Source organism: Stenella coeruleoalba, assembly GCF_951394435.1.
Source record: "Stenella coeruleoalba genome assembly, chromosome: 8".
In the NCBI taxonomy this organism is placed as follows: domain Eukaryota; kingdom Metazoa; phylum Chordata; class Mammalia; order Artiodactyla; family Delphinidae; genus Stenella; species Stenella coeruleoalba.
In genome coordinates, this window is record NC_137154.1 from 63,370,799 (window position 1) to 63,390,631 (window position 19,833).

Genomic DNA, 19,833 nt, shown 5'->3' on the forward strand with positions numbered 1-19,833 from the left:
AACACACTGAACCAACCTTAGCCACTGGGGGCAGACACCAAAAACAATGGGAATTAAGAACCTGCAGCCTGCAAAAAGGAGACCCCAAACACAGTAAGATAAGCAAAATGAGAAGACAGAAAAACACACAGCAGATGAAGGAGCAAGATAAAAACCCACCAGACCTAACAAATGAAGAGGAAATAGGCAGTCTACCTGAAAAAGAATTCAGAATAATGATAGTAAAGATGATCCAAAATCTTGGAAATAGAATAGACAAAATGTAAGAAAGATTTAACAAGGACCTAGAAGAACTAAAGATGAAACAAACAATGATGAACAACACAATAAATGAAATTAAAAATACTCTAGATGGGATCAATAGCACAATAATTGAGGCAGAAGAACGGATAAGTGACCTGGAAGATAAAATAGTGGAAATAACTACTGCAGAGCAGGATAAAGAAAAAAGAATGAAAAGAACTGAGGACAGTCTCAGAGACCTCTGGGACAACATTAAATGCACCAACATTCGAATTATAGGGGTTTCAGAAGAAGAAGAGAAAAAGAAAGGGACTGAGAACATATTTGAAGAGATTATAGTTGAAAACTTCCTTAATATGGGAAAGGAAATAGTTAATCAAGTCCAGGAAGCACAGAGAGTCCCATACAGGACAACTCCAAGGAGAAATACGCCAAGAAACATATTAATCAAACTGTCAAAAATTAAATACAAAGAAAGCATATTAAAAGCAGCAAGGGAAAAACAACAAATAACACACAAGGGAATCCCCATAAGGTTAAAAGCTGATCATTTAGCAGAAACTCTTCAAGCCAGAAGGGACTGGCAGGACATATTTAACGTGATGAAGGAGAAAAACCTGCAACCAAGATTACTCTACCCAGCAAGGATCTCATTCAGATTTGATGGAGAAATTAAAAGCTTTACAGACAGCAAAAGCTGAGAGAGTTCAGCACCACCAAACCAGCTTTACAACAACTGCTAAAGGAACTTCTCTAGGCAAGAAACACAAGAGAAGGAAAAGACCTACAATAACGAACCCAAAACAATTAAGAAAATGGTAATAGGAACATACATATCGATAATTACCTTAAATGTAAATGGACTAAATGCTCCCACCAAAAGACACAGATTGCCTGAATGGATACAAAAGCAAGACCCATATATTTGCTGTCTACAAGAGACCCACTTCAGACCTAGAAACACATACAGACTGAAAGTAAGGGGATGGAAAAAGATATTTCATGCAAATGGAAAACAAAAGAAAGCTGGAGTAGCAATTCTCATATCAGACAAAATAGACTTTAAAATAAAGACTATTAGAAGAGACAAAGAAGGACACTACATAATGATCAAGGGATCAATCCAAGAAGAAGATATAACAATTGTAAATATTTATGCACCCAACATAGGAGCACCTCAATACATAAGGCAAATACTAACAGCCATAAAACGGGAAATCGACAGGAACACATTCATAGTAGGGGACTTTAACACCCCACTTTCACCAATGGACAGATCATCCAAAATGAAAATAAATAAGGAAACACAAGCTTTAAATGACACATTAAACAAGATGGACTTAATTGATATTTAAAGGACATTCCATCCAAAAACAACAGAATACACATTTTTCTCAAGTGCTCATGGAACATTCTCCAGGATAGATCATATCTTCCGTCACAAATTAAGCCTTGGTAAATTTAAGAAAATTGAAATTGTATTAAGTATCTTTTCTGACCACAACGCTATGAAACTAAATATCAATTACACGAAAAGATGTGTAAAAAATACAAACACATGCAGGCTAAACAATACACTACTTAATAACGAAGTGATCACTGAAGAAATCAAAGAGGAAATCAAAAAATATCTAGAAACAAATGACAATGGAATCATTACGACCCAAAATCTATGGGATGCAGCAAAAGCAGTTCTAAGAGGGAAGTTTATAGCAATACAAGCCTACCTTAAGAAACAGGAAACATCTCGAATAAACAACCTAACATTGCACCTAAAGCAATTAGAGTAAGAAGAACAAAAAACCCCCAAAGTTAGCAGAAGGAAGGAAATCATAAAGATCAGAGCAGAAATAAATGAAAAAGAAATGAAGGAAACAATAGCAAAGATCAATAAAACTAAAAGCTGGTTCTTTGAGAATATAAACGAAATTGATAAACCATTAGCCAGACTCATCAAGAAAAAAAGGGAGAAGACTCAAATCAATAGAATTAGAAATGAAAAAGGAGAAGTAACAACTGACACTGCAGAAATACAAAAGATCATGAGAGATTACTACAAGCAACTCTATGCCAATAAAATGGAAAACCTGGAAAAAATGGACAAATTCTTAGAAATGCACAACCTGCCAAGACTGAATCAGGAAGAAATAGAAAATATGAACAGACCAATCACAAGCACTGAAATTGAAACTGTGATTTAAAATCTTCCAACAAACAAAAGCCCAGGACCAGATAGCTTCACAGGCGAATTCTATCAAACATTTAGAGAAGAGCTAAAACCTATCCTTCTCAAACTCTTCCATAGTATAGCAGAGGGAGGAACACTCCCAAACGCATTCTACGAGGCCACCATCACCCTGACACCAAAACCAGACGAGGATGTCACAAAGAAAGAAAACTACAGGCCAATATCACTGATGAACATAGATGCAAAAATCCTCAACAAAATACTAGCAAACAGAATCCAACAGCACATTAAAAGGATCATACACCATGATAAAGTGGGGTTTATTCCAGGAATGCAAGGATTCTTCAATATATGCAAATCAGTCAACACGATACACCATATTAACAAATTGAAGGAGAAAAACCATATGATCATCTCAATAGATACAGAGAAAGCTTTCGACAAAATTCAACACCCATTTATGATAAAAACCCTGCAGAAAGTAGGCATAGAGGGAACTTTCCTCAACATAATAAGGCCATATATGACAAACCCACAGCCAACATCATCCTCAATGGTGAAAAGCTGAAAGCATTTCCACTAAGATCAGGAACAAGACAAGGTTGCCCACTCTCACCACTCTTATTCAACATAGTTTTGGAAGTTTTAGCCACAGCAATCAGAGAAGAAAAGGAAATAAAAGGAATCCAAATTGGAAAAGAAGAAGTAAAGCTGTCACTGTTTGCAGATGACATGATACTATATATATAGAATCCTAAAGATGCTACCAGAAAACTACTAGAGCTAATCAATGAATTTGGTAAAGTAGCAGGATACAAAATTAATGCACAGAAATCTCTGGCATTCCTATACACTAATGATGAAACATCTGAAACTGAAATCAAGAAAACACTCTCATTTACCACTGCAACAAAAAGAATAAAATATCTAGGAATAAACCTACCTAAGGAGACAAAAGACCTGTATGCAGAAAATTATAAGACACTGATAAAAGAAATTAAAGATGATATAAATAGATAGAGAGATATACCATGTTCTTGGATTGGAAGAATCAACATTGTGAAAATGACTGTACTACCCAAAGCAATCTACACAGTCAATGCAATCCCTATCAAACTACCACTGGCATTTTTCACAGAACTAGAACAAAAAATTTCACAATTTGTATGGAAACACAAAAGACCCCAAAGAGCCAAAGCAATCTTGAGAACGAAAAATGGAGCTGGAGGAATCAGGCTCCCTGACTTCAGACTATACTACAAAGCAACAGTAATCAAGACAGTACGGTACTGGCACAAAAACAGAAAGATAGATCAATGGAACAGGTTAGAAAGCCCGGAGATAAACCCACGCACATATGGTCACCTTATCTTTGTTAAAGGAGGCAGGAATGTACAGCGGAGAAAGGACAGCCTCTTCAATAAGTGGTGCTGGGAAAACTGGACAGGTACATGTAAAAGTATGAGATTAGATCACTCCCTAACACAATACATAAAAATAAGCTCAAAATGGATTAAAGACCTAAATGCAAGGCCAGAAACTATCAAACTCTTAGAGGAAAACATAGGCAGAACACTCTGTGACATAAATCACAGCAAGATCCTTTTTGACCCACCTCCTAGAGAAATGGAAATAAAAACAAAAATAAACAAATGGGACCTAATGAAACTTCAAAGCTTTTGCACAGCAAAGGAAACCATAAACAAGATCAAAAGACAACCCTCAGAATGGGAGAAAATATTTGCAAATGAAGCAACTGACAAAGGATTAATCTCCAAAATTTATAAGGAGCTCATGCAGCTCAATAACAGAAAAACAAACAACCCAATCCAAAAATGGGCAGAAGACCTAACTAGACATTTCTCCAAAGAAGATATACAGACTGCCAACAAACACATGAAAGAATGCTCGACATCATTAATCATTAGAGAAATGCAAATCAAAACTACAATGAGATATAATCTCACACTAGTCACAATGGCCATCATCAAGAAGCCTAGGAACAATAAATGCTGGAGAGGGTGTGGAGAAAAGGGAACACTCTTGCACTGTTGGTGGGAATGTAAATTGATACAGCCACTGTGGAGAACAGTATGGAGGTTCCTTAAAAAAACTACAAATAGAACTACCATATGACCCAGCAATCCCACTACTGGGCATATACCCTGAGAAAATCATAATTCAAAAAGAGTCATGTACCAAAATGTTCATTGCAGCTCTATTTACAATAGCCTGGAGATGGAAACAACCTAAGTGTCCATCATCGGATGAATGGATAAAGAAGATGTGGCACATATATACAATGGAATATTACTCAGCCATAAAAAGAAACGAAATTGAGCTATTTGTAATGAGGTGGATAGACCTAGAGTCTGTCATACAGAGTGAAGTAAGTCAGAAAGAGAGAGACAAATACCGTATGCTAACACATATATATGGAATTTAAGAAAAAGAAAATGTCATGAAGAACCTAGGGATAAGACAGGAATAAAGACACAGACCTACTAAAGAATGGACTTGAGGATATGGGGAGGGGGAAGGGTAAGCTGTGACAAAGCGAGAGAGAGGCATGGACTTATATACACTACCAAACGTAAAATAGATAGCTCGTGGGAAGCAGCCGCATAGCACAGGGAGATCAGCTCGGTGCTTTGTGACCGCCTGGAGGGGTGGGATAGGGAGGGTGGGAGGGAGGGAGACGCAAGAGGGAAGAGATATGGGAACATATGTATATGTATAACTGATTCACTTTGTTATAAAGCAGAAACTAACACACCATTGTAAAGCAATTATATTCCAATAAAGATGTTTAAAAAAAAGACAAAAAAAACACAATACTTTAAAATTCTGATGAAAAAGAAAAAAGAATCTGCCTGCCAATGCAGGGGACACGGGTTCAATCCCTGGTCTGGGAAGATCCCACATGCTGTGGAGCAACTAAAGCCACGAGCCACGTGTACTGAGCCCGCATGCCACAACTACTGAAGCCCGTCTGCCTAGAGCCCATGCTCCGCAACAAGAAAAGCCACGGCAATGAGAAGCCCGCGTGCCGCAACGAAGAGTAGGCCCCGCTCCCCGCAACTAGCGAAAGCCCGTGTGCAGCAACGAAGACCCAACACAGACAATAATAAATAAATAAATAAATAATAAATTTATTTTAAAAAATCCTCATCTGTAAAATGGGCATGATAATCATACTTATATAATCATATAGTCCGTGAGTGCTTGGCATAAAGTCAGCATTCAATCAAAGTTAGGTATCATCATTCTTGTGGGTCAAGCAATTTCCTAAGTGTTTTCCACACATTATCTCATTTGATTTTCACAAAAGCCTTATGAAGTTGCTATTGTTATTCCCATTTTACAGATGAGAAAACAGTCTCAGGGAGGTTATACAATTTCCCAAAGACGAGCAAAGACAGTTATTAGCAGAGTTCACAGCTCCTAGTCATTGGGTTAAACTGCTTCCTCTTTATAATTTGAAGATAGATTTGATTTTTATAAATGGCCATAATCAAAATAACAGGAATAATAATAATCCCTTAAAATTATGTAGGACTTTACATCTTACAAGGTGTTTTCTCACTTGAGCCTTCTGACAGAATGTTGTAATGTGTATTTGTTGTTTGGTTTGAAAATACTCAATTCTGCAACAGAGAAAAAGAAAAAAATTAGATATGTGAAATTCATAAAATATGTTAGAAAATATGGCATGTGTGTATTTAACATAGAAAGGGATGGAAGGATCAAGAGATACCTAATATTTATAAGGCACTAAATATTCATGAGGCACTTATATATTACATAGAAGTGATATATAAATATGCGTGAGTCCTATGAGGAGCTAATATTCTGGGTGTGCTACATATACATGAGCAATCAATATTCATGAGGCCATAATTCAGCCACACACTGATTGACACCCATGCTGGCTCATGCATCCTCTGCAAGCTCATGGCTGAAACTCATGGCTGCTTAGCAGGTGAGCTGCAAGCTACAGCTATTAGCCTGGTGTACTTGTCCTGTCTCTCCAATAGTTTAAGTGTGTCTTCTTGGCCAGGGCACTTTCCGTTTGCGAGCCCCTTAGCTCAAATCTCAACTCTGGTCCTGTAACCAAACCACCAGCGGGGAAGGCTGATGTGGCAGAGAAAGAGACAGGGCAAATGAACACTGCCTACCCCAGGACTCGGTGTGTCCTTCCACCCTGATCGCACCCTACCTCAGAGTGCTCATCTCTTTCCTCTTGCCTCCACTATGTGTTTTACATTGATTTTATAGTCCACGTGATTCGACATCCTAATTCGCTTAGTGAGCCTTTCTGTTCCATGACCTCTGGTAGGGTGTACCAGTTTGCCTGGTAGTGACCTTAGAGGCTACCACTGCATCATGGTAATTTCCCACGTGATGAATGATGGGAGATAGGTAAGGATCATGCTTCCCACTTTATGGATAAGGAAATCAAGAAATATAGAGGATGTGTGACTTATCCAAGGACACACAGCTAATAAGTAGATTAACTGGAATTAATAACACAGGTTTCTCCAACTCCAAATCTAGTTCTTTTTATTCTAAACAAGTCCACATGCCAAAAAAAAAAAAAAAATCAGAAGGTACTATAAAAAATGAAATAGATTTTCCTTGTGGGCCTCTAAAGAAAGTTTGCAAAGAAAAATTCCAAGGCTGTTCTGAGCAGTGGTTCCTGGGCAGAACAAGACATCGCTCTAGCAAAGCCCTTATTTTGATGACGCCACACTCACACTCATGCTTGTACTGGGAGCAACCTTAAAAGGGGCCTGTTGTTTAGATTTACAGCCACCCTTCCTCTGTTCCTCATTGATTCTGTAAACACAGCCTCCTTATGTGCAAGACCCCCAGCCAACAGGCGCATGGAGGCTCTGATGCTATGAGGAATTATGTCCAGAAAGAAAGGAGGCTTGAGCTAGAAAGAGTTCAGTCGTCTTCAGGTCCTTCCCAAAGCTGGATCCCTTGCCAGACAGTATCACCCTCAGAGATTTGACCTGTTTGCTCTGGCTCTTTTAACTGTTGACTTTTGAATCAACTCTAGGTTGGCTCGGGTATGAAACTTGCTTTCCTCAAATTAATAGTTACTTGAATAAGCACTTTTGTTCTTCCTTCCATTCCCTTCCTCACTACCTTTGGAGCCATGTGTAAATAAAGGTTGCTGGCCAAAAGGATTTGGGGGCTGTGACTAAGGCTCTTGGGTAGGGACCATCTATGTCAATTCCCAAGCTTTTGTGGGAGACGTCAGTCTTCTCAGGGGAGAAAATGGGTAAGCCACAGTGAAACCTTGCAAATAATTTTCAGCAGTCATTAGGCACCCCAAATGTGTAATTTTTTCTGCAAATCTGCGCTGGCTTTGCTCTTGTTTCCATTTCATCATAACCATATTACCTCCTTCAATTGCTTTCAAATCCCTAGGTTAGAAAAACATCACAACCGCTATTCATGGATATGAAGAACTCAAGGTACTAACAAGGAAAATGGACACAATACAGTCTGTATTTTTTCACTCATGTTTTTGTGCATGTGTTTGAATGTGTGCAGGCACACATAGAGACAGCAAGAAAAACATGTGGAAGGAGAAATAACAAAATGCTTAAGTGTACTTACGGAGGAATTATAGGTAATTTGTACTTGATTTTTTAAAATAACTCTCTCCATATTGCTTAAATTCTTATAATCATCTTTCATTGCTTTTACCATTTAAAAAAAAGCTTGTCTATTTCCTTTCTGAATAGAAATAACAATACTTAACAAGGTCTTTATTGTTATCAAGGAGTTTTTTAAAGCTAAACAATCTCAGCTGAATTTCATAACATCCCTGGGAAGTCAGTATCATCTTTATATCCATTTTATAGATGGCTCAGACACCCTGTTGTATCCAAGGTTACACAGCTACTAAATAGCAAACTTGAGAGGCAAAGACATATTTTTGACGTCAAAGCCCATGTAATTTCCACTCTGCCATAGCTGCTCTCTGTAAGTACTTTCAGCCATGTGTCCCCAGTTTCAATCAACAATTGTTCTCTGGAATGGCACTCTGGAGGGGTGCAAAGATAAAAATTCTGCCCCTCCAGGAATTCACGGTCCAGAGCAGGGGTTCTCAGCCCCAGTTGCTCACTAGATTCACCCTGGGCCAATTTTAAAACTCTTGATGCCTGGGCCAACCTCAGATGGTCTTTAAAACTCCTCAGAAGATTCCAAGGTGCAGCCAAGGTGAGACCAACTGGTCTACCAGGGAGCTGGCACATCCGTAAATGCACAGATCCACCAGAGGCAATATATACACTCAATTATGATAATTCGCTGTCTTGTTTCCAGTAATTGCTTCCTTCCTGGCATTTTATGGGTACTTGGCACATGGATCTCCTTGCATGGATGTCACAACAATTGAAGACTATAAGTGTAAGGCTATGTACTATAAACAGGTTTTAGTGTTTATCCTTGAAATTAGTCAGAAATAGCTTTTACACTCTCTTACTGCAGTGTAGTTGGGCAATGTCGTGTAGCAAAGAGAATTCTAGATGTGGGGCTCTGAAGACAGGTTTAGTCTTGTCTCAGGCTGTAAAAACTGTGATTTGGGACAAGTCACTTCTCCTCTATGGGACAAGTGTCTTCCTCTATAAAATAAAAGGGTTGAACCTAGGGGCAGGACAGGAATAAAGATGCAGAAGTAGAGACTGGACTTGAGGACACGGGGAGGGGCAAGGGTAAGCTGGGACGAAGTGAGAGAGTGGCATGGACTTATATATACTACCAAATGTAAAACAGATAGCTAGTGGGAAGCAGCTGCATAGCACAGGGAGATCAGCTCAGTGCTTTGTGACCACCTAGAGGGGTGGGATAGGGAGGGTGGGAGGGAGACGCAAGAGGGAGGGGATATAGGGATATATATATATATATGTACAGCTGATTCACTTTGTTATAGAGCAGAAACTTGCCCACCACTGTAAAGCAATTATACTCCAACAAAGCTCTTTAATTAATTAATTTTTCAAAAAGACACAGGAAAAAAGCAGCAAGGCCATAGCAAAATGCAAGAAAATTCGACTGAAAACTTTAATTAAAGAAACACTGTTTTTTCAGACATTATCAAAGCCTGACTATATCATTCACAGATTACATAAAATGTCAAAAAACAACATATTCAAGTGATGATCAATATGCCTTGTTTGTAATTTATAAATAATAACATAAAAAAATAAATAAAAGGGTTTAATTAGATGCTGTCTGCCATTCCTCTAGCTCAAATTTCCCATCATTCCCTATCATGTAAGCCTAGATTGCCAAAAAGCAGGGAGTCCAAGATAGACAATGAATTTAAAACCTACCTACTTCGGTTACATATTGCTACATTATAAATCACCTCAAAATCTAGTGGCTTACAACAATGGTTTCTTATTTCTGATTCGGTGGATTGACTGGGAGGTCCTCCTGGTTTCACCTGGGCTCACAGGTGCAGCTGCAGGCAGGGGGAGCCAGCTGAAGCTGGAACACCCAAAAGGGTTTACTCAACTGCCAACTGGGCTGGCTGTGGGCTGGAGAGCCTTCGTTCTGCTCCACATGACCTCTCATGCTCCAGGAAGATAGCCTGCACTTTCTCCTAACATGGCGGTCTCAAAATTCCAAGAGGGTAAGAGTGATACGAGTGTAAGCTGCAAAGCCTCCTGAGGTCTAGGCTCTGGAACTCCCACAGTGTCACTTCAGCCATAATTATTGGTCAAAGCAAGTCACAGGATTAGCCCAGATTTTAAAAGAAAAATTTAAAAAAAGGTGGAGCAATAGATTCCACCTCTTGATGAGAGAGGCAACAATGAAGTTGCAAAGTGGTGTGGACACATGAAGTATGATTCATGGGTGGCCATTACCATAATAACCCTCTGTGGTATTTTTGCCTGGAGGTGCCATATCATGTAGTGGTTAAAGGCACCGTCTTTGGACTCAAACAATATGGTTTCATATCCTGCTGCTTCCACTGACTTGTGATATAGGTCAAGAGACTTAAATCTCTCTGTGCCTGTTTCCTCGCTGGTAACTTGACAAGGATAATAACCGTGCCCACCTCGTGAAGCAACTGTGGTAAATAAATGTGATTATGTCTGTAAAGCCTAAAATGTGTCCTAAAAGCTCTCTGTTCTTGCTACTGCTCCTGGTTTTCTACAGGAGGTGAGGGAGCTGCTGCATCCCTCAGGTTAAGGCAGCAACCCTTATTCCCCTCTTTCCCAACATTACATGGGTTAGACTGACTGTAGTCACTTGTTGCAAACCTGAGGGGTTAAAATGCGTTTGGTACTGGTTATCACTGAGCTCATTCACATACAGCATCTCTTCTGGGAAAGGTCCAGCTCCGAGTGCTGATCTTAAAACAAGGAATGTGACTTTTGGCCTCAGCGGGAGGCATGTGTTTCTGGCATGAACAGCTCTTGTTCCCCGGTAGCCCCTGACTCCTGACTACCTGGCTGAGTGCAATTCCAGGTGAGAGAGCCCTCTGCCCCTGGGAACCTCAGCCCCACCTGCACAAAGCATGCCACCACTTGCTGACCTTGGCTCTCACTTGGAGGGCTGAAAGGGCCTTCAAGCCACTGGTGTGGGCCAGCCTGCCGTTTAGTGCCCGAGGTGCACAGGCTCCCTAAGTCAAGACTTACCTGTGACTTGTTCTCTGGGATATATGACCTAAGTTTTCTCCAAGGCAGTTTAACTATACTCAGCAGTCTGACTCGGGGCTTTGGAGTCAGACAGACCTGGGTTCAAATCCCTATACTGATACCTACTAGCATCATGACTCAGGGCAAGTGGGATAACCTCACTCAGCCTCAGTTTTTTCCTTTGTAAAATCATCTACCTTACAAGGTTGCTGTAAAGATTAGAAATATGTATATAAAGCACTCAGCTCAGACTCTGGATATTAGTAGGATTAAAGTAGATAATTTGTTCAAAGTGCCTAAGAGCTCAGGGTACACAACAGGTCCTCAGAAAAAAATTCTTTTTTCTTCCCTTTCAGTATCAGGGTGAATCTAAGCCTGAAGATATTCATTTATTAATTTATTCAACAAACCACTGCAAATGCTGCGAAGAATACAAAAAGAGAATATAAAAGTATATCAAATTCCAAACTGGGAGCCCCATGAAAGCAGGGATCCCACCTTTTTGTCACTCGTTGTCTAAAAGGTATCTAGGACAGTGCCTGAAACACAGTAGGTGTAAAATAAATGCTTGTTGAAAGAAAGATAATCTAGTCTCTGCCATCCCTGAGTTTGGATTTAAAGAGAAGATGAGGAATATACATAAATAACTGCATTTTCAGGTTGATTGATTCAAGTGATCAGAGAGGAGCAATGGTTGTGGAAGAAATTCTACCCTCCTGAGGGTTAAGGTAAGGCTTCAAGGGAGAGGTGCATTTAGAATGAGCTTTGAAGAATGGGAGGATTTCAAAGTACAATATGGGAAAGAAGACTGAGAATAAAAAGGAGGACCACGTTTAACCTATGGCTGAAATTTAGAATTGAAGTTGTAAGTGGCTCGCTCTCTCTCTGTATGTTTATATGTCTGTAATTCAGAAAGGCCTCAGAAAACCTCTCATTATCTGATTGTGTTGTACTTTCCCATCTCTGGGTGGTATTCCCAAACTATATTATAAAATATCTTAAAGGAGTTCACTGTATTCTGACTGGCTTAGAGACAAAAAAGCTCATTACATAAATTGAATATTCCTAAAATTCTCAGGAATAAAGGAAAGTGAGCCTGAAATACTTTCAATGTGGAAAAGAAAAGGTATTCTTATAGAAAAAAACTCAGAATTTTTTTAAAAATTCAAGCTCTCAAGATGTAGGTGAATCTTTGGCAAACAAGACTAGGTCAGTAATTTCAGTTTAATAAAATAGCTCTGTTTTCTCTGAGTTAAAGTTAAGCATGATACAAACATACGTTCTTTACTTTACATAAATATCTTCTTCCTAAGCTTATCCAGAGTTACTGATAGAGCAGGTTAGCATTACTTCTACTAAATATATAGAATTTTTCTAAATTTAAAATTTTGTTTAACCATATCGGATCATTACTCTGACAAACTTTATTTCAACAGTAATTGAAATTACATCAGCTTGAAGATAATTTCCAAGATCTTTAGGTAACTTAAAACCTTGGACTGATACTAAACTGAGTTAATTAATAGATATTCATCAGATACTAAGATCATTTCTAAGAAGATACAATACTGAAAAAGTGTCACTAAGTATAATTTAAGATTGTATACTTTTGCTTCCTATTTTTATATGCTATGGAGAGGGTATATGTACATATTTGGGTCTGTTAATGAATGTGTTTCTGTTTTTATCACTTTGAGAAGTTGTGATAAAGGGGGTGCAACAGATATAGAAAATCGTAGAAGGTTCCTGAAAGGGACCTTAATTGCGGTCAGAGCTGGCTACATTTGTTGGGTTTATTTATGAGATTTTCATTGTCTTTGAGCTATTTTACACCTCTCTATAAATTGTAGATGATGAATATGCAAACTCTGTCTTGTCAGGTAGAGATTAATTGACTTCCTTCTTCTGCTTAGAGAAACCAGTTTTGGTACCTTACCTGCAAACTGAACCAGATCCTGTTTCCTTGCCCAAACTGTCAATTTTCCCCAATTTCTCAGTCTTCCAGATTCCTTCAATATCTGGCTACAACCTTCCAAACTAACTTTTCCAATTTATCTGGCTTCTGCCTGGTGGCATTACTGAGAACTATAGCCTGACTGTCCATATCCTTCCTGGGACTCTGTTGCCTTGCAGCTGGCCATTTTCCCCAGGACCTGAAGAAGGCCTGGAAGCTGAAGCTCTATGGCTTGATATAAAGTTCGAAGGACTCACCATTGCAGTAGACCATGCATGAGCCCGAATTCTCTCTGGACAAGCCACTGTCTGGATTACTAAGTAAGGCCGATGAAATACTTGGGTCACGCATGCCCTTATATGAGGGGTAACCTTGACTGTGGAAAATACCACCACCAAGAGCATTGACATCCTAGCTCAAGAGCTTCAAGAAACTCAAGGAGCTGTGCTGCATAACTGGATGTTTTCCTCCACTGGCCTGTTGGAATCCACTGGACTGGTTACCCTTAGAGTTCAACTCCTGGTTCTTTACTTTAATACAACCTTTTATGTTACTGTTTCCCTTTTTTCATTTTAAGCATACTTCTCTTAAGATGCCTGATCTCCAGGACTCTAAAATAACCAACTTTTGCCACCACTTCTCTGCAGATGGTTGAACTGGTTTTGCAGGACTAGAGGCAAAAAAACGTCCTCGAGAGACTATTTCTCAGACCCTGCTTCACTCCATTCAGGGGTTTATAAATTACCTCTGAGTTGTTCAGTGACAAGTGATATTCATTCATTTTGAACAAAAGGGCAGACTGACAAATGTTGAACTTTACCTGAGCCCTGTGCTCTCAGAAAGCAGAGCTGGCTAAGAAATTCCCCTACACCTTTGTTCTCTGAAATCCCTCCTCTCTTTTGTGTTCCAAGAAACAGCTACCAGCAATGTTCTCCCATGTACTAAAAGAAGACCCACCTCTATCCTTCTTCGTGACTCTTGTAAGACTGTGGATGACCCCCTTGTTGACCTGCCTTTATTAAAATCCCAGACCCCCTTCCCTTTCTTAGAGAACTTTCTCATTCATGAACATTCTCCCTATTGCAATAGCTTGAATAGAATCATCTCCTTATTTGACAAACTGTTTTGTCTGTTACACTTTCCAATTTAAAAAATAAATAAAGATATAGGAGGCTTTTTTCCTGCCTTTGGAACAGTTGTGTGAGAAGGTGATGTCTGAGACAGTGACAGCCACCTCCAACCATGGCACAAGCCTGAGGATAGCCGTCCACATGCTGAGGATGACAGAGGGAGAAGTGGAAAGTACCTGGGTCCTTGATTATTTTGTTACGTTGCTGAAATAGTCAATCCTTTTACTCCCTGTCACTTCCGGACTTCTTGTTATGGTAAGTAACATATAGTCTTATGTTTTAAGTTATTCTCTGTTGGGTGTTCTGTTCTGAAGCCCCAAATACCCCAATAGGATGCTTGTTAGCTTCAGGAATAAAGAAAACTTGTGCCCAGAAATCTTGAAAGGTGTTTGTTTGAGAAGAAATGACTGCTTGTTATGTGTAGCCTGTAGAAAGACTCAGTTTCCTATGTCCTTCTGTGGCACTGGAGTTGTAGAATCATTCCTGAGAGGCCAAGACTGCCACAGACCCAAAAGAAGCTTTCAGGTGTGAATGAAGAATGATTCAAAGGCAACCTGTGTGGATAGATGATTGAGAACCCAAAGAGCTGTTGGACACCTCAGCAGATGCCAGCACAGGTACATAACCTCACAGATCAAATGCACTCTGTACTTCCCCTATAGCACATACAAGTGTTTCCAGGGAAAAGTGGGAATGTTCAAATGGACTGAGATGAACTTTTATCCACATGCAATTGCCAGACTCATGAGGCAAGGGCTTTGAAGATGACTATCTAGAAGGGTGGCCTTCATACTGAACCCCTTCAATCTCTAGAGTTCCCAGGAGGAAACTTGGAGTATTGGCATGAGTTGGGGAAAGGGGCAGCAACATAAGGGATGGCATCCCGACCCCCTGTTGCAATTCAACCAGAGCAATCTAATTTTATGTTTTCCAATTTGGCGTTGAAAGTAAAATTTTACTCAGGACAGAATTCCAATGCTAGAAAAAATTATTTTGAAACCTCTGAGCTAGAGGATGCATCTCAACATCCTTCTCCCATCCCCATCCTCAGGCAGACCTTGAGGCAGCAGGTATATGGCTGGGGTTGAAGGTGGGTGTTGGGCACACAAGTTTCCAGAGCTTCACTGACATGAAGGCCTATCTTTACTATGGGTCAGAAATAGGAGGGAGCCTGGCCCAGCGGTAGCAACCATATTTTGATAAAGAAGTTTACTGTTATGTTCTCCCAATAAAATAAAACTCAAATCCTCCAAAATTTAGCCTGGAAAGAGAATCTCCAGGTGGAGGATGGGAGTTGAACCTAGAAACTCTTCTTCTGTCCCTCTGGGTTCCAAGCATTCTCTTCCTCTTTGGATTTTCTCAGTTTGCTTGCTGCCGCCATTCTTTTTTTTTTTTTTTTTTTAATTATTTGTTTTTATTTTTGGCTGTGTTGGGTCTTCGTTGCTGTGCGCGGGCTTTCTCTAGTTGCGGCGAGCGAGGGCTACTCTTCATTGCAGTGCACGGCTTATTGTCATGGCTTCTCTTGTTGCGGAGCACGGGCTCTAGGCGCGGGGGCTTCAGTAGTTGTAGCACGCGGGCTCAGTAGATGTGGCTCACGGGCTCTAGAGCACAGGCTCAGTAGTTGTGGCACACAGGCTTTGTTGCTCTGTGGCACGTGGGATCTTCCCGGACCAGGGCTCGAACCCGTGTCCCCTGCATTGGCAGGCGGATTCTTAACCACTGCACCACCAGGGAAGCCCACTGCCTCCATTCTTCACTGGCTCCCCACCTTCCTGGGCAGGAAAGGTGCTGCTCTCCCAACATCTTTCTATCTTTCTTCAAACATCTTTCTATTTTCCCGTTAAAATGGCAATGAGTCACTTGCACAGATTCTTCAGCTAAGACTGGAACTTTCAAAAAAAACTGAATGTTATGGAAGAGTAAAAGGGGTAAACAGAGAGTATAAATCATTTAAATGATGCAACTTCCAAAGCACAGGCTCTGATTCCACTTGAACTGGATAGGTCTCAGGGATTTTACCTCTTCCCATTTCACACAGGTTCCATGAATGGCAATGAGCTAGTTATCCAAAGGGCTGACATCACTTCCCAGAGCCTTTGCCTAAGTCCTCACTTCAAAGCTCCCACCTGTTGCCCATGGGTGATGCCGTATTGATGGCCACCACCTAGGATCTTCTCTTAAACATCTCGACTCTTTCCGTTGACAAGATCAAAAGAGATTCTCTCCCCCTACCTATCTAAGCTTGGTTCTGACACATATTTTTCCCCCCCAGGATTGACGGGATGATTCATTCTTCAAGGGAGATTGCCCAGTACAAACAATGGTATAGCTTTACACTTTTGGATCAAAGAGTCTACTGTTATCTTAATCCTTTTATAACCAGATAGGAAAAATTATGCACCAGGATTTCTCTTATGAAGAACATTGTATTTTGGCCTGAAGGTTGTGGGATATGGGGTGGAAAAGCTTTTATAAATACTTGGGGCTTGAAATTTATCTTAATCCCTGGATCTGAGTCCAGGTCTGTTCCTGGACTGGGGTAACAGATGCACTTTTCAGTAATAGAAGAATGTGAAGTTTCAACAGGTAATCCAGGAAATGAGGAAAGGTGCCTTGGGCTGGTGACTGCATGAAGGAGGAATTTGGAGAGAACAAGAATGTCTAAAAGTGGACTTTGGTGTGACTGCTGTAAATTCTTCCTCTAACTCCTCTTAGAAATCTCTAGTAAAATCTACAATGCTCATTTGTGCTTTGGTGTGAGTGAATTCTTTTGGATATTGACTTGCGTGTCTGGTTGGGGTCATCCTTGGTGCAACACAGGGTTGGAGGAAGACAAAATCTAGAGACAAATGGGCCATGAGAGAATAAGTCCTCGGGGAACAAGTGCTGGGAGAGACAGGCTGTGAAATTGGAGTTGTGAGGCGAGTTTAGCTGGATCTTGTAGGTCAAGGAGGCCCTGGGTGACTTCAGAGCCACAGTGTGATAAATGAGCATTGTAATCCTTCACTGATCCCCAATATCTAAAGTCCATACTCCTTGGTGGGAGAGGGGCTACTCCTCCAAATACGTCTCTTTCTTCAGCTATCTTTCCATTTTCCTTCTAAAATGGCAACAAATCTCTTCCACAGAGATATTTTTAGCTAAGACTGGAATTTTCAAAACAACTAAGTATTAGGGGACTATAAATCAATTAAATGATGCAAGTCCCAGACCACAGGGCTCTAAGTCTTTGTATGGATGATACACAAAGCCCATTAAAATCTGACCTCCCCCGGGGGCTTCCCTAGTGGCGCAGTGGTTGAGAAGTCCGCCTGCCGATGCAGGGGACATGGGTTCGTGCCCCGGTCCGGGAAGATCCCACGTGCCGCGGAGCGGCTGGGCCCATAAGCCATGGCCGCTGAGCCTGCACGTCCAGAGTCTGCGCTTCGCAAGGGGAGAGGTCACAACAGTGAGAGGCCCACGTGCCGCAAAAAAAACCCAAAAAAATCTGGCCTCCCCAACTCTCCAATGTCATCTCTCCAGCACTCCTACTTGTCACTGACCCTGCAGCATTACCACCTTTAAGAAACCTAAATGACCACTCTCTCACTCCACCAGGTAGAACTGACCACTCTTCACTCCATGTCTCATTGGAGAATAGTGTCCAAAACGCTTTGTGTAGATATTTATTCACATGATTTTCACTTCCAATAGATTGTGAGCTTCTAACCCCAGAGCCTAACAAGTGCTTATAAAGTAGTAGAATCTCAATAAACAATGTGTTGAATGGAAAGGATTCCAAAGCAGGATACAAAACCAGAAAAAGAGCAGATAGACTAGGTTGAAATGACAGTTCTGCCACTTATCAGCCAGAAGACTTTGGACAGGTTCCTGAATCTCTCAGAGTGTCAACTGCCTCATCCATTAACAACAGCTACTTTGTAGAGAGAAGTTGAAAGCAGGGGTCCCCAACCCCCTGTTAGGAACGGGGCCGCACAGCAGGAGGTGAGTGGCCGGTGAGCAAGTGAAGCTTCATCTGCCGCTCCCCATTGCTCCCCATTGCTCCCCATGGCTCCCCATCGCTGGCATTACCGCCTGAACCAGACCCCCCATCCATGGAAAAATTGTCTTCCACGAAACCGGTCCCTGGTGCCAAAAAGGTTGGGGACCGCTGGTTTAAAGTATGTAAAGGACTGGCCCATAGTAGGTGTATAGTAAGTAAGTGGACACTATTAGTGAGTAGGCTGGTGGTTTTCAAGATATTTCTTCCCTAGCAGCGTAACCCTTTAAAAAATGAAATGGTTCACAGCCCTGAATAAGAGCAGAGCTGCTCTAACTTACGTGTGCAGCCTCAGAGCTCTACCTGCTTAGCTACTTCCCCATACTGACACAGTCACTCTCCACCCCAGAAGAGCCCAGGGCTCCCTGAGTAGGGAGTAAAATCTACTGCCTTAGACCAGCATGCGAGATACACAACGGGTAGTATGTGAGATGATTTTTAAGTGGCTTAAAGATATAGCATTAAATAACACTGATAACTTTTTAAAAAGTTAGTCCCCATTCAATTAAAACAAATTTTCTGATTCTTTAGGGGAAAAGTCTGAGTTTGGGGATAATATGTTTTTAACTTTTCTCTTACTTTTCCTAAGACTCCAATATTCAAAGAGGGCAGACTGCAGCCTCAGAACCTTCTAGCGGTACCTAGCTGGAATTTAACACTATGGATTTGTTCAGTTTGAATCTCTACCTATATAGTGCTCTTTAAGTTTGGGAAAATTATTTGACAACAAACTTCACTTTCTTTATTTGTAAAGCAAAGGTAATAACGCTTACTTCATTTGTGAGTATCAGCATGTATTTACTCTAAATACATTTAATGAGAGATTTCTGTGTGCTGGGTGGCCTGGTGGAATACAGTGGTAGACCAGACAAATGAGACCTTTGCCCTCATGGCTCTTCCAATCTAGAGGTAGATATAGATCAACAAAGAGAGGATTCATTTATATAGCACGGTAAGCCCACTGGAGGCATCCAGGATGCTTGGGAAACACTTAAGAAGGACACCTAACTTGACTTGGGGGTAGGGGTAGTCAAAGAAGATTTCTTGGGAAAAAAATGGCAGCTCAACTGAGTTCTGAAGACCTATTTAGTCCAGAAAGAGAGGAGGGAACAGCATGTGTAAAGATCTAAGAGGCAAGGGGCACTGAAATAAAATATGCTGAGTCCTTAGTATAATGTCTCGAACACAGACATTTTTCAAAATGGCCAGCAGCCTTTAGAACTGTTATGTGCTTGGCCTCAAGAATATTAGATTTATCTCTGTACCTCAGCATGAAGGCGGTTTCTGCCACACAGTGGATGCCCAGTAAGTGCTGAAAAGTGAATGATTGAATAAACAAATAAATGAGTAAATAAATGAATGAATAAATAATAGTTAGTTATTTCTATCTGCTCCTAGAGACCAGTCCATATCACGAGGCATATTCTTACTCAGCCCTTGCCTAGAATAGTCCGATTCCCAGCACTGTAGAGACAGTAATCCCGCAGCCTGGTTTGGACTTGGGACTTGGGAGATTTTTGCTGGATTCATCTGGCTTCACATGGCCTCCCTTACCTCTAACCCAGGAGGGGCTGTGCTTTTTCCTCCTATGACACTGATGCTACTAACTGAGA